Source organism: Vicugna pacos, chromosome 32, assembly GCF_048564905.1.
Source record: "Vicugna pacos chromosome 32, VicPac4, whole genome shotgun sequence".
NCBI classification, from domain to species: domain Eukaryota; kingdom Metazoa; phylum Chordata; class Mammalia; order Artiodactyla; family Camelidae; genus Vicugna; species Vicugna pacos.
This window is the reverse complement of record NC_133018.1, coordinates 1,061,112-1,076,494: the sequence shown is the minus strand read 5'-3', so window position 1 is coordinate 1,076,494 and position 15,383 is coordinate 1,061,112. Positions and strand designations below refer to the sequence as shown.

Here is a 15,383-nt window from a genome sequence, read left to right as displayed (position 1 = left end):
ACACCTCTGCATCACTTGCTCTGCAGGCCAGTAGGGCTTCTGCTTGTGTGTCCCCCAAGACTGTAACCAAGGAAGAAAAAGTTGTTAAACACCTACCACCCCCAAGATGCAGCAAGAAGCAACAGGCCCAGGTGCTCAGGCTCCCCATGAAAGAGGCGCGGTCATCAAAGCGCAGCCTGAGGGGCAGGCTTCCAACGAGACGCACATCTAAGTGCTGACCGGAAGCCTTTCCAGAGACCTTGGAAGGTGGGCGCCATCTCTCTACCGCACCCACAAAGCCAGTATCTTTTGGAAGGGGGCTCTCACGTGTGTCTGGCGCCCCATTTTTTGTGTCTAGCACCACGGTTGTTGTGACTGCTGCACAGGGGGTGCTCCTCGATCTCCTGGTTCTGGAGGCCAGGGGCTTGGGTCCCACAGGACTGTAACAATCAGAGAGACAGTCTTGCCAGGACACCACCCCCAGTGTTACGGAAACGACAGGCCCGCCAAGAAACAAACACCACTCGAAGGGTTGGAGTACTCAGATTTATTACGCTGGCGGGCTCAGAGGGGCTTCTGCTCCGAAGCTCTGAGCACCTCCAAGATGTGTGCATGAGGTTTTATAGGGTAAAGTACAATAGACTTACCCTATAATCCAGCAACCCCACTCCTGGGCATGTATCTGGCGGAAACTCTAATTCAAAAAGATACATACACTCCAATATTCACAGCAGCACTATTTATGATAGCTAAGACATGGAAAGATAAAGAAATTGTGGTGTGTATGTGTGTGTGTATATATATATATAAAACAGGATACTACTCAGCCATAAAAAAATAAAATAATACCATTTGCAGCAACATGAATGGACCTGCAGATTGTCATATGAAGTGAAGTAAGCCAGAAAGAGAAAGAAAAATATCATATGATACCACTTACATATGGAACCTAAAGATAAGAGAGAGAAAAATGAACTTATTTACAAAACAGAGACAGATTCACAGACATAGAAAACAAACTTATGGTAACTAGGAGGGAAAGGGGGTAGGGAGGAATAAACTGGGAGTTCAAGATTTATAGATACTAACTACTACATACAAAATAGATAAACAACAAGGTCCTGTTGAATAGCACAGGGAACTATATTCAATACCTTATAATAGCCTATGATAAAAAAATATGAAAAGGAATATATATATATATTTTTATATATATATATGAATCACTGTGCTATACACCAGAAATTAACACATTATAAATTGACTATACTTCAATAAATAAATAAATCAGACTGCTTGAACAATCATCAAGTTCAAGAGACAGCCAAGAGCTAGGGCAAGGTTGAATGACAAGGTTCAACTCTTGAAACAGGCCACTTCTCCAAGACTGAGAAGGGTAACCATTTTGCCTAATACCTGGCAACAAACACAGAGAATCAAGCAAAATTATGAAACAGAGGAATATGTTCCAAACAAAAGAACAAGATAAAGCTCTGAAAAACAAAAAAGGAGACAAATATTTACCTGATTAAGAGTTTTAAATAATGATCATAAAGTTGCTCTCTGAAATTGGGGGAATAAACTTAGTGAGACATTCAACAAAGAGAAAACATAAGACAGTACCAAAAAGAAGTCACAGAGATAAAAAATACAATAACTGAATCAAAAAAACGCTACTAGAAGTGTTCAACAACAGAACTTGTGGAACTAGAGGTAGCACGGCAGGTCCTTCTCAATTACCAGGGGCTCCTCCATGGGACCATACCGCTTCACCACACAGCCGTTCTTGTCAATGAGAAACTTGGTGACGTTCCATTTGATGGCATTTCCCAGGACGCCCTTCCCCTTGGGCTGAACTTTCATCCACTTCCACAGTGGGTGGGCATCGTCCCCATTGACACAGATCTTGCTGAACAAATCGAATCTGACGTTATAGCCAGCGGCGGACTCTGATTTCAGCACTACTGATCAATTTTACAGGAGGGCGGGGCTCACGGCTGAGCGAGGCTCAGGGTGCAGGGGTGCGGCTGAGGCGCTCTGGGCCCTCGCGGAGCCCGCGGAGGCCGAGGGGGACCCCGAAGTGCGCGACAGCAGCTGCGTCATGAAACAGGCCCAGTCCTACTTCGGTTCGGTGAACGCCTCCTACAACGCCATCGTCGACTGCGGAAACTGCTCCAGGCTCTTCCACGCGCAGAGACTGACCAACACTAACCTCTTCGTGGTGGCCGAGAAGCCACTGTGCAGCCAGTGGGAGGCTGGCCGGCTGCTGCAGAAAGAGACTCCCTCGGACGGCCCGGAGCAATGTGAACTGGTGCAGAGACCGCGATACCGCAGAGGCCCGCACATCTGCTTCGACTACAACGCCACGGGAGATGCCCCAGACTGCGGCCGCGGGGCCTCCTTCCCGCCGTCATTGGGCGTCCTGGTGTCCCTGCAGCTGCTGCTCCTACTGGGCCTGCCTCCCCGGCCGGCCGCAGCCTCAAGTCCACGCCCACGCCTCTCGCCGCCTCTGAGTGCTCCCTCCCTGCCCAGGCCTCCCTGCCCGTCCCCTGCTCCCCCGCCCCACACTCCCCGCCTTAGAGCTTCACCCCCTCCCTCACTGAAGGACCTGAGCACGCAGGGCCCCCAAGAGTCTGCACCTGGTGGGCAGGGAGGTGGATTCCCAAAGGAGAGCGTTTCAAGTCTTTGGCCCCCAAGCCACATCTAGCGCCTGAACTGTCGAAAGTGTCCCAAGACCCCTCATTCCCACTTGACTTACTCGCCTCTCCCCCCAGGACTGGGCCAGGGAAGACACAGTACTGGTGCCAAACCAGGCCTCCACTGCCCACCCTGCCCTGAGGCTCCGTTTGTGTGGGAGGCCTAGGTCTTGCCCCAGCTGAACTCCTCTAACCTGGTTCTTCTGCCCTACCCAGGACCAAATCTGGATTCCCTGGGAATCATGGAGGAAGTTGAGATGGGCAGTTTGAGGCCTGTGCATCCCAGCTTAAGTCCTAGCAGAAGAGAGGTCCTTGGGCAGCCCTCCTGCCTCTCTCACGCCTACAGCCACCTCTCCCTCACCAAGCTCTGCAGGTTGCAGGACAGTGACTGGCTCAGACACAACCCCATACACATCTGGAGCCCTGAGGGCAGAAACTGGACTCACATTAAACACATCCAGGAGGACACACACAAACACAGACGTGCACACACACACACACACAAACACACACATACCGTGGGGTGGGGTGGGAGCTGGGGCTCACAAAGCCTTACACAGGATGAAGTGTTGGTGGGAGGGTTGGCACATGCACACTCCATCTCCTGCTCACCATCTGCCTCTAATCTGACCTGCAGCCCAGCTGGTCCTCCGTCTCTAAAGCTGAATGTCAAACAGTGCCAAATGCTGGGGCAAGGGGTGAAGACCCCTCTGTCCCACCCTACCAGTGTCCCCTAAATGCCCTCAGTCCACCAGGTGCTCATTGTAACCATTTCTCACTACTGTCAGGCCTTCAGTGGGACCACATGCCACTGCCTGCACCCCTCGGCAGAGGAACTCTCACCGGACATTGCCCCTTGCCTTAGCGGGGTGACTTGATCACTCCTAGCTGGGTCATCCCACCCCCAGTCTGGCCCACACTCAGGCCTGTGCCCACTTCCACACACACTCCCTTGCCAAACTGCTCCTCCCTGCTGAACACAACACTTGCACACACATAAACACATATACACACTCTGCACACACACAGGCTGGGCCTGGGCTCATAAAAAAAAATTAATTAAGCAAAGGGAAAGGATCAGAGATACTGAAGACAGGGCAGTGGAACTCACACAGAGTAGCAGAAACAAACAAAAAAATTAAGTGAAGATAGCTTAAGGGCTATGGGAACAATCAAGCAAACTGACATTCACATGATAGGGACCCAGAAGGATGAGAGTGAAATAAAAGGGCAGAAAATATATTTGAAGAAATGATGGCCTAAAACATCCTTAATCTGGGGAAGGAAACAAACATTCAGATCCAGGAAGCCCAGGGAGATCCAAACAAAATGAACCCCAAAAATTTTACACCAAGAAACACTATAATTAAATTGTCAGAATTTAAAGATAGGCAATCTTAAATGAGCAAGACAAAAACAACTTTTTATGTACAAGAGAACTCCTATAAGACTATCATCAAATTTTTCAGACCAGAAGGGAGTGGCAGAATTTATTCAAAGTGCTGAAAGGAAAAAAATTCCAACCAAGAATACGCTACACAGCAAAGTTATCATTCAGAATTGAAGGAACGATAAAGAGCTTTGCAGACAAGCAAAACTAAAGAGTCATCTCCAGTAAACCACCCTTATAAGAAACTTTAAAGGGTCTTCTTCAAGCTGAAAAGAAAGGTTGATAATTTGTAATAAAAAAAATACAAAAGTATAACTCTCACTGGTAATGACAAATACATGGTAGAGATAGTGGATTAATCACATATGAAGCTGGTGTGAAGAGTAAAAGGAAGAAGTGAAAATAACGATAAGTACACTAATTAGTTAAGTGACACACAAAATGAAAAGATATAAAATGTGATACAAAAAATGTAGCAGAGGATGTAAAAATACTGAGTTTTAGAATGTTTAAAGTTGTTATTATCAACATGAAATAGACTGTTACAAATATAGGTTGTTATATGTAGGCCTCACAGCAACCACAAAGCAAAAAATCTACAGGAGACACACAAAAGATAATCAAAAAGGAATCTAAGTGTCACACTAAGTAAAGTCACCAAACCACGAAGAAGAGAGCAAGAGAAAAAGAAACAGAGAAACTACAAAACAGCCAGAAAAAAATGAACAAAATGGTAGTAAGTACATACTTCTCAGTAATTACTTTAAATGAAAATGGACAAAATTCTCCAATCAAAAGACATAAAGTGGCTGCATGGATAAAAAACGAGACCCACCTATACGCCGTGTACAAGACACTCACTTCAGATATAAGGACAAACACAGACTGAAAGCAAAGGGATGGAATAAGATGTTCCATGCAAATGGAAACCAAAGAAAGTTGTATAGCTATACTTACAACAGACAAAATAGACTTTAAAACAAATGCTATAACAAAAGACAAAGAGGGGAATTCAATAATGATGAAGGGGTCAATCCAACAAGAAGACATAACATTTATAAATAATTATGCATCCAATATGGGAGCACCTAAATATATATAGCAAATATTAACAGACCTAAAGGGAGAGATAGAGAGCAATATAGTAACTCTTGGGAAATTCAATATCACACTTACATTAATGGATAGATCACCCAGGCAAAAAAAATCAGTAAGGAACATCAGCCTTACGTGACACATTAGATCAGATTCACTTTAATAGCAGAACACTCCATCCAAAAGCAACAGAATACACATTCTTCTCAAGTTTTCATGGAATATTGTCCAGGACAGATCATATATCAGACCACAAAAAAGGTCTTAATATATTTTAAAAGACTAAATCATATCAAGCATCTTTTCCAACCACAATGATATGAAACCAAAAGAAAACTGGAAAAATCACAAATATTTGGAAATTAAACAACAGGTACTGAACAATCAATGGGTCAATAAAGAAATATTAAAAATACCTGAGACAAATGGAAACACAACATACCAACATTTATGGGATGCATCAAAAACAGCTCGAAGAAGGAAGTTCATAGTGACACAGGCCCATCTCAAGAAACAAGAAAAATCTCAATTCACCTAGCTAACCTTACGCCTCGAGAAAATAGGAAAAGAAGAACCAACGAAACCTAAAGTTAGTAAAAGGAAGGAAAAACAGAAATCAGTGTGGAAATAAGTGAAATGGAGACTAAAAAGATCAATGAAATTTAGAGCTGGGTCTTTGAAAAGCTAAACCAAACTGATAAACTTTACCTAGACTCACCAAAAAAAAAAAAAAAAAAAAAAAAAGATAGAGACAGAATCAAATAAAATCAGAAATGAACGAAGAGATTACAACTGACACCACAGAAATACAAATGACCATATGAGACACTGTGGATAATTATATACCAATAAATTGGATAACCTAGGAGAAATGGATAAATTCTTAAAAACATACAATCTTCCCAGACTGAACCATGAAGAAATAGAAATTATGAATAAACTAGTAAGGAGATTGAATCACTATTCCAAAACACCCCCCCAAAATAGAAGTCCAGGACAAGATGACCTCACTGGTGAAGCCAAACATTTAAAAGAATTAATAACTATCCTTCTCAAACTCTTCCATAACACTGAGGAGGAGAGAATGATTCCAAACTCACTTTACAAGGCAGGATGACCCTGATACCAAAACCAGACAAAGATATCACACAAAAAAAGAAAATTACATGCCAATATTGACGATAACATAGATGCAAAATCCTCGACAAAACATTAGCAAACCAAATTCAACAATATATTACAAAATTGTGCACCACGACCCAGTGGAATTTATTCCAGGGTCGCATTGATGGTTCGACATGAGCAAATCAATCAGTGTGATCCAGGACATTGACAAAATGAAGGCCAAAAATTGTATGATCATCTCTACAGATGCAGAAAAAAGCATTTGACAAAATTTAACATCCATTTAAGATAAAAACACTCAACAAAGTGAATGAAGCTAAACTATACTATACACAAAAATCAACTCAAAATGGATTTAAGACTTGAAAGTAAGATGTGAAACCATAAAACTCCTAGAAGAAAACATACATGGTGAGATTTTTTACATTGATCTTGGCAATGAATTCTTGGATCTGACCCAAAAATAAGTGAAACAAATGCAAAAATAAACAAATGGGGCTACACCAAACTAAAAGCTTCTGTACAGCAAAGGAAACATCAACAAGATGAAAAGACAGGGAGAAATAAATGGGAGAAAATATTTGCAAATCATATATACAATACAGGGCTAATATCCAAAATACATAAAGAAGTCATACAACTCAATAGCAAAAAAAGGAGGGGAAGGTACAGCTCAATGATAGAGCATATGCTTAATATGCACAAAGTCCTGGGTTCAATCCCCAGTACCTGCATTTAAGTAAATAAATAAAATAAACAAAAACTTAATTATCTCCCCCCACAAAAAAGAGTGATTAAGTAAATAAAATTAAAAATGTTTTAAAGTGTGCAGAGGATCTGAACATTTTTCCAAAGAAGACATACAGATGGCCAACAGGCACATGAAAAGATGTTCAACATCACTAATCAAGGAGATGCAAATGAAAACCACAATGAGATACCACCTCATATCAGTTATAATGACTGTTATTAAAAAAAAAATGTTGATGTGGAGAAAAAGGAACCCTTGTGCACTGTTAGTGAGAATGTACATTAGTGCAGCCACTGTGAAAAACAACATGGACGTCTCTCAAAAAATGTAAAATAGAGCTACCATATAGTCCATTAATTCTACTTCTGGGTATTTATCCAAAGAAAATGAAAACACTGATTTGAAAAGATATTCACACCCATGTTTACTGTAGCACTGTTTACATTAGCCAAGATATGGAAACAACCTAAGTATCCATTGATGGATGAATGGATACAGAAGTATATGACTGAGATATTATGTTCTATGCCAGAAACTGACACAACACTGTAAACTGACTATACTTCAATAACAAATTTAAAAATAAGATATATATGTAAATGTATATATGTAAGGTATGTATGTAAATATATTATATGTATATAATGGAATACTACTCAGCTATGAAAAGAATAGAGTCTTGCCATTTGCAACTACATGGATGCACTTTGAAGGCATTATACCAAGTAAACTATATTAGACAAAGAAGGACAAATATTGTGTGATTTCATTGATATGTGGAATCTAAAACAGCAAAACAAACAAATCAAAACCAGAAAAAACAAAAACCAAGTTCATAGATAGAAAAAACAAACCACTGGTTGCCAGGGATGGGGGCATTGGGTGAAATGGGGGAAAGGGATGAAAAGGTGCAAATTTCTGGGGACAAAAATAAATAAGCAATAGGGACGTAATGTACAGCATGGTGATTATAATTTATAATACTGTATTGAATATTTGAAGGTTGCTAAAAGATTAAATCTTAACAGTTCTCCCCAAAAACAAATTAAAATTAAAAAATAAAATCATTATTCTGAGAAGAGGCTCTTAGGTTATACCAGATTTTACGAAAGGGCCCATGGTGGAAAACAGTGAACACCTGCCTTGGCCTGGAGGGAGCCAACATCTAGGCTCTGCTAAGAACTCTATGGTGGCAGAGACCAAAGTAAAGAAGCCACAGTATGAGTAACTGGGAAACAGCCCTTAAAGATAGGAACAGATATACCAAATGATTATAAAATCTTGAGACAGATTTGAAAGGCAGGACCAAGAGGACAGAGCCTCAAACGCTGTCAGCATTTTTGGATGGGTTTCAGGTGGTACTCCTTGTAAGCAGCAACTCCATTTTTCCAGGGGTGAAGGCAAAAAATTAGTATCTTTGTGATTGCCCCTTCTTTTGACATCACACAGTCAATCTACTATCAAATCCTGGCTGTTCTATTTTCAAAATACATCTAGATCCTGTTCATCTCACCCAATTCCACCACTGCTACCTGGATCCACCCCACCATCATTTCTCATTCGGATAATTAAATAGACACTTAACTTCTCTTGCTATTTTAGGCAAGACCGGATGCATTCATACAGTTTCAGAAGCACGTGGCAGAGGCATCGTCTTGCATAAGTCTGCAGAAGTCCTCTTATGACACATCCTTTGGGTTCAAAGGAGAAATGGAGAGATAAGGGCTCTGAACATGATGCATAAAAAGTATGTACCTCAAAATAAGTCTGCCTGGGGCTGCCAGCGTTGCAAACGTTTTAAATTGTAGTAAGTCACCACGTCTCAAATGCCACTCGTGGTGAGAGGCGACAATATGAAAAGGTAAATTTTTATCGCCCGGATATGATGAGTGTCTCAGGCTGGAAGAGGTCTCCCGGGAGTTTGCTGGCCAGATGTCAGCCTCAGACAACTGGCTTAAGCCTGACCGCGCCTAGAGCAGCGGGAATCAGGTTTCCCGTGTCTGCCCTCCTTTCCTTCAGATATCGCTGTCCTCTCTGCTTTGCCAACGTTAAGTAATGGGTTCTGGCAACATGCGTCTGCCCGGGACTACTTCATGAGGCATTGGCAACGTGTGTTTCAGTTTGAAATGTCATGAGTGAGCGTCACTGTGTGATAATTATGTGAGAGCTGGGAAGCCCTTAACAGTGAGGCACATCAGAGCCCGGAAGGACCTGTACCCGTTCCAGGGAACTTCAGCCTGGGTGCAGCAACCAAAGCACTCTGGACCCAATTTGGGATGGGAATAGAGGAGGGCGTGAGGTTTCAGTCTTGAATGCAGAGTGGTCTTGGAATCTTTTAAAATCACATACTGTTTAGGCATATTTCTGAATCTTCTGGTACAGAACATTCACCCGACAGCCTTCCGGGGGCACTCCATAAAGGTGTGGTGTGCTGGAGGTGGCCTCGGGAAGGCGGGGGCAGGACTTCCCGGCGGGATGCTGATCATCTTTCCAAAGGAGGACAGACATGCCTCTGGGTAACCAAGGGTTTAATGATCAAGTCCAATGGGTTAAGAACTGAAAAAGCTAAGCAGTGTTAGTACAGAACTGTTGTGGTTTCATACGGAAGGATTACTGCTAAATACTGCTCATCTCTTGTCTTATTCCCTAGCCTTTCCCGCAAAATTGTAATAAATTATCTGACTGTGAGTGTGAGAACAGGATTCAGTATTCAATCCATTTCCTTTCTTCCCGTTCCACATGGCAGAGCAGAGTGGAGTCTCTCTATAGACCATAAATCTTCCTAGAGAAGTACTGGCAGGGACAAGGTGGGTAAGGAAAGCTGGAAGGCATGTTTTTGCTTTATCCATAATTAAAGGGGCATTTGATTCCTGCTCGCTAGACTCATTTTTCATTTGGTTCAAAACTCAGGTAGAAAAAGCTAGCTGTTATATACTGGACGCTCGCAAACTCTGTACATTAGCTGTTTGATAAACAACTCCTTTAAACAATCCAAGAAAGAAAGTAGTATGTGTCCAAGAAATGTTGGCATGAATAAAGAGCTGTGATGGCTGAGAGTGAAGCAGATCCTCTTGGTTGCTTCATGGACAGAAAATGTTACTGAGGGAGTAAAACACGAAGTAGTCCTTGAGGAGAGGAAGAATTTACACATGAGGAACGAGGGGAAGAAACAACCACATACAAGCAGTAGCATCCAAGCACCTGAACAAAAGCTTGAAGACATGAGCTTACGGGGAATACCTCACTATGGAGCAAAATACAGTTAAGTTTGATTAACACACAGCAGGGTCTGGAAAACCAGCTCAGCCTAAGGACACTGAAGTTTGCTCAATGAAAAATAAGGAACCACTAAGGACACATCAACTGTCTCAAATGTAGTCAGAGTTTATCTTTGGATATCTGTGAAATGTTAAAGGAAGTCCTTATGAGAATGTATTTACTGGACATGCATAGTGAAGCTGGAATAATATAAACAAAAATAACATGGCTCATGTTTAAAGGTACTGAAATTCATAAAACTGTGTTGTTTTAATATAGAATGATCAATTTCATACAACTGAATATTATGTAGCCATTAAGATGGTGGCAGAAGAAAATGCTGAAGATATGATAAATATTAAAAGCTGATTAAAATATTAATTAGAGTAGAATCTCAGTTTTTTGAAAGAAAAAGAAAAGAAAGAAAATACATGTATATGTGTATATAAATGCAACAATTGAATATGGAAAAATATAAGATGATTTTTTCTGGGTTAATCTTATGATCAGTTTCTTCTGTTGTTTTCAAATTCCCCATGAGTTCATAATGCTGGAACAGCTTGTGCAACACTCTTCAAGGCACAAAGAACTACTAGTTTAAGAGCCATTTTTATATCTGATTTTGGATGCCAGTTGATGCCTTTCTTACTACTATATATTTCTAGCAACTCCTGTAGGTATATATTAGTGATCGTAGTAGAAAAATGATGGCTTACATGCATTTATGCAGTGCTTTATAACTGATACACATTTTCAGGTGGCACACAATGACTCCTAGGCCACTGTGTATATTTGGCTCCATGCCAATAACCAACCATGTGCTTGAAGAAATTGTATTCCAGAGAAAAATTCACATCTCATACAAATACTTCCTTTCATGTACCTGTGAAACGTGGGCTTTCCCAGAGATCATGGCCCAATGGATTTTATCCGTGTAAGTTAAGAACCCTGTTAATATCAAATTATTGCTAAGTCCTTGAAAGTAACAAGGAATATGGTGCAAAGGGCAAGGCTCTGGGGATAGAAATATAGAGATTAAATATGAATCTAGATATTTCTAACTTTTGATAGCTGTATGACTTCGGGCAACTTCTCTGAGCTTCAGTTTTCTCATCCATAAAAATGTGGGGAATAATTCCTATTTTATAGGATTTGTGTGTAGATTGAATTAAGTGTTATAAGCAAAATATTTAGCACAACTTAGGAGCTCAAACAAACCATTTCTATTCCCTTATTCTGCTGAGAATAGAGACTGATTTAGAAAATCTATACCTGACAGCTCATTGATTAAAAGAAACACCCCAAATCTGTAAACTGGGCCATTAAAACAACAAGGCAATGATATAAATACAATTATTTTTATTGAAGGAGCCAAACTGGTTATAACCTTTGGAATTCCCACATGCCTGTTTTTAACCAATATTGATATACAGTCATACAAAAAGTATTGTGTCATTTTAGGGTCCTGATTAATCTTTCTATCTCTAATTAAGGGGAAAAGATTTTATTTGTGCCCAAGCACCCTATTGCTTAAGGATGATGAAATGATGCCAAACGTTGAACTGAAAAATGTAAAATTTAAATATTCAGATGGTTGCCAATATCCTTAGAAGTCTTGAGTGTTAATTAAACACCTGGAGGCTTAATAGGATTTCTCTTCTTTTCTTCCTATTTGGTCTGAAATTTTGGTCCACATACCAATAAACTTGAGTTTAACTATGATCTGTTTTGATGAATAGTGTTCTAACATGCTGTTTTCTGGCTTAAAAGAAAATTTAACACCATTGATTTTTGAAAATCAGTTATTACGGATAAAGATCCTTGGTTGATAGATGTAGTTTTACCTTTAGCACTTTGACTATGTCACCCGACTTCCTTGTGACCTTTCTTGTTTCTGATGAGAAAACAGCCACTGAACTTAAAGAGAGACTCTTTATACGAGATGACTTGTTTTTCTCTCACTACTTTCAAGCTTTTCACTGTATCCTGGGCTTTTAACACTTTGACTTCACTCTCCCATGGCAGAGCAGCCAGGGGAGAGCGCTCCCGTGAGGTGGGGACAGAGGCAGAAGGACAGGTTGTGGCTCAAACACCAGACTTCACGATTCTCAGTGATGTGGGAGGTTTTTCTTGGGTGACCGTTTCTTCCTTTGCTACATGTCCTTGTGAGAACCTCCAGGGGTGTCAAATGCCTGATTTCTTTAATACCTCTATCAAGTGAAATTGTTGTTTTAGGGGGAGGGGGTCTGCCAAGCTCATCGTTCTGCCATTCTGGAAACCCCAGCTCCCATGATATGGCCTCTTCCTTGTGAAGGAGAAACAGACCACGAGCCATAGTGTGTCGTGTGACATATCATGTCATTAGTTTTGCATTGAGTTTTTTTCCTGCTATTGACGTGTGATCGCATTAGGCCTTGCTTTATTTTGGTTCATGTTAATAGCTCACACTCCTGAATTTTTTTTCTCTCTGAGTTATATCTAGAATCTATCATTGGCAAGACTTCTCACTTTCTTCTGCCAAGACTGTAATTGCTATGCCTTCCTCGCTAGCTTCCGCCCCCCTAAGAGAGCAGTGAGTCCTGCTCACACTCCCCGTCTGCACAACTCAGCTTCGCTGTGTAGACACAGTGTGATCTTTGGAAATCTATTAGCTTCTCTAAAAATAGATGTCTTCACCTGCAAAGTGGAGTTGATATTACTGATAGCTACAAGGATTACTGTGAGGATGAAATGAGGTGAAGTGTTTAGATCATGTCTCGCACACAGAAAGTATCACTAAGCATATACGAAGCCCTTAGTCAGGTCTGGATGCTGAGATGGACAAGAATGTGATACATCATCATGGGGGGGGCTATTTCCTATAAAAACAAATGATTTAATCATAGAAGCACATGTGCTTAAAACATACCCATCTCTACACATAATTATGTACAATGAGAAAAAGGTAAAACTAAAAATCAATGACTGAAATAGTCACTATGGTAGATTAAACTGGTTTTAGACTTATTACACAAAACGTGGCTGTTTTTTCATCGTCTTTCAACTTGAAATATCTCGAATGCATACACAACTTTTCCTCCATCTGTTACCAGCCTATTCTCAAGCCGATGTTAATTAAACAATCTTATCTGTTGTCAGCATATATCAGAAGAAGAAATTACTTCTGATTTTGTCAAGAAAAGTTTTATCCAGGCTTCCCAGGTCTGAACCCCTACCATGCCCTCTGTATTGCCATCTCCATGATGTAATCAGACATTTTATTTGTTGAATCAACTGGGTACATGAAGTACTTGGACACGTGTCTAAAGAATGTGCTTATACAACCTGGGTAATCACTTCAAATCAATGTTAGGTTCATATTTCTCTTTATACACTTGAAGTTCTAATGCTTACAATATAAGCAGCAGCATACATCTCTTGGCTAGGAATCCATTCGGGTTGGTAAAGTGTGAATTTTGCTCATTATTCTTAAGTATATTTGGTGTAAAATCTTGGCGCCTCTCTCTAGCAATAAAAGGAATAACATATAATATTTCCTAATTTCTTACAAAAACAATCTGTCTAGAAATTATGCTTCCTTGTTCTTTTAATGTTTTTATGAAAGAATAGAGAAGAATATGACATAGGTCTATGACTGAGAGGTCTCAATAAATTTCATCCTTTAACTTTTCTCCCAAACTTTGAACCAACTATGCAAGAAGAAAAGCCAGGTGAGAAAATTAAACTGTTTCTTTTAGTTTTGATAACACTGATATGGAGAGTGTGAATTATGTCTGTGGACAAGACTGATATAAGGCACATTTGAGCCCCCAGATACTAAATGTAAGTGTTGGGCCAAAGTTGGTGGAGCCCTGGAAAACTGAAGGCTTCCTCAGTGAGAGACCTACTCAGTGAACCTCAGGGAGGGATGGACCAGGAACAAGGCCTGGCCCCGAGAATGGAACTGGGTCTGCTCCTCTCCCGCTTCCTAAAACTAACCCGGATTCCTGCAAGTGAGACATCTACGTCCAGATCAATTGAATTTGCCCTGGTGACCAACACAGTTACTGGTTCCTGCCTAGGGCTCTATGTCACAGCCACCTACATCCCTCATAATCAAAGGCCTTTTTCCTTATCTTATTCACCTCCTTCCCTTTTGTTAGAACTCTGTTTCTTTTTTGAAGATCTTAGCCTTTTTCAAAATGAAACTTATATATCATATTTAAACATATAAAGATAATAAACATTTTTATAGACACTTTTATAAGCATTTTCTTTTTAGGAATACAGTTAATCCACAAGAAAATAAATGTAGGCAATTGGTACTAATATTAGCCCCCTTTTACAGGTGAGGAAACTGAGGTACAGCATGGATAAGGAACTTGCACTAGGTTACACAGCTAGAAAGTATGGGGCTCAGATCAAACCATGTGCTTAGAGTTTAAGTTCTTAATCATCATCCTCTACCACCTCTCCAGAGAGACTGACAGACAGAAATAGATAGCTAACAGATGTCAGATATAAAAATATCAATTTCTTCAGAGCATCAAATCACAGTACATATTTTTTTTTGTCATTTCATGTGTTGTAGCCAAATCATTGCATTGATAAGGATTCTGGAGTAAATTGTGAGATGCAAACAGAGATGATCAAAATGGTAGGGAAGGGAATGTCTATTACTTCATTGTAGTGGGTGTGGATTTTTCCAGGAAAAGGCACTCATCTTTTCTTTGATTTCATTTTCTGACTTAATAGAATATTTCTAATTTGTATGTTACTACAGAACAAAACCATCATTGCCATTTTATAATTTCCATAGCTGTTTTCCTATAGGTTTAACAGTAATCAGTTTTTCAAAAAATTCTATCCACAAGAAGGAAGAGTTTGGGGGGCCTAGAAGAAGTTTGTGGTGTTAAGTGACTCTTCTGTTTATATATTCCCTCCCTTTCTATGCTTTTGCTTATGAACCTGGAACATCTTGGTACTTATGTATATATTTTAATAGCATAGTTAGAGAAAAGCTTAACTTTATTTATACAATAGTCTTTACTTCATTGGTTCTTTTCCATGTAGAACTATGATGCACTTCAGCAGAAAAATATGTGTGTGC

The 15,383-nt window shown here is 40.3% G+C and overlaps 1 protein-coding gene across 1 annotated transcript in view; it reads left to right on the top strand.

The window, feature by feature from the left end:
• LOC107035079 (uncharacterized) overlaps positions 1-10,675 on the top strand; it is a 144,316-nt gene extending 133,641 nt beyond the window's left edge. Inside the window, exon 39 of the mRNA XM_072953192.1 lies at positions 8,639-10,675. The gene's annotated coding sequence lies outside the window, so the exon portion shown is untranslated. The remainder of the gene's footprint in view (positions 1-8,638) is intronic.
• The last annotated feature ends 4,708 nt before the right edge of the window (positions 10,676-15,383 follow it).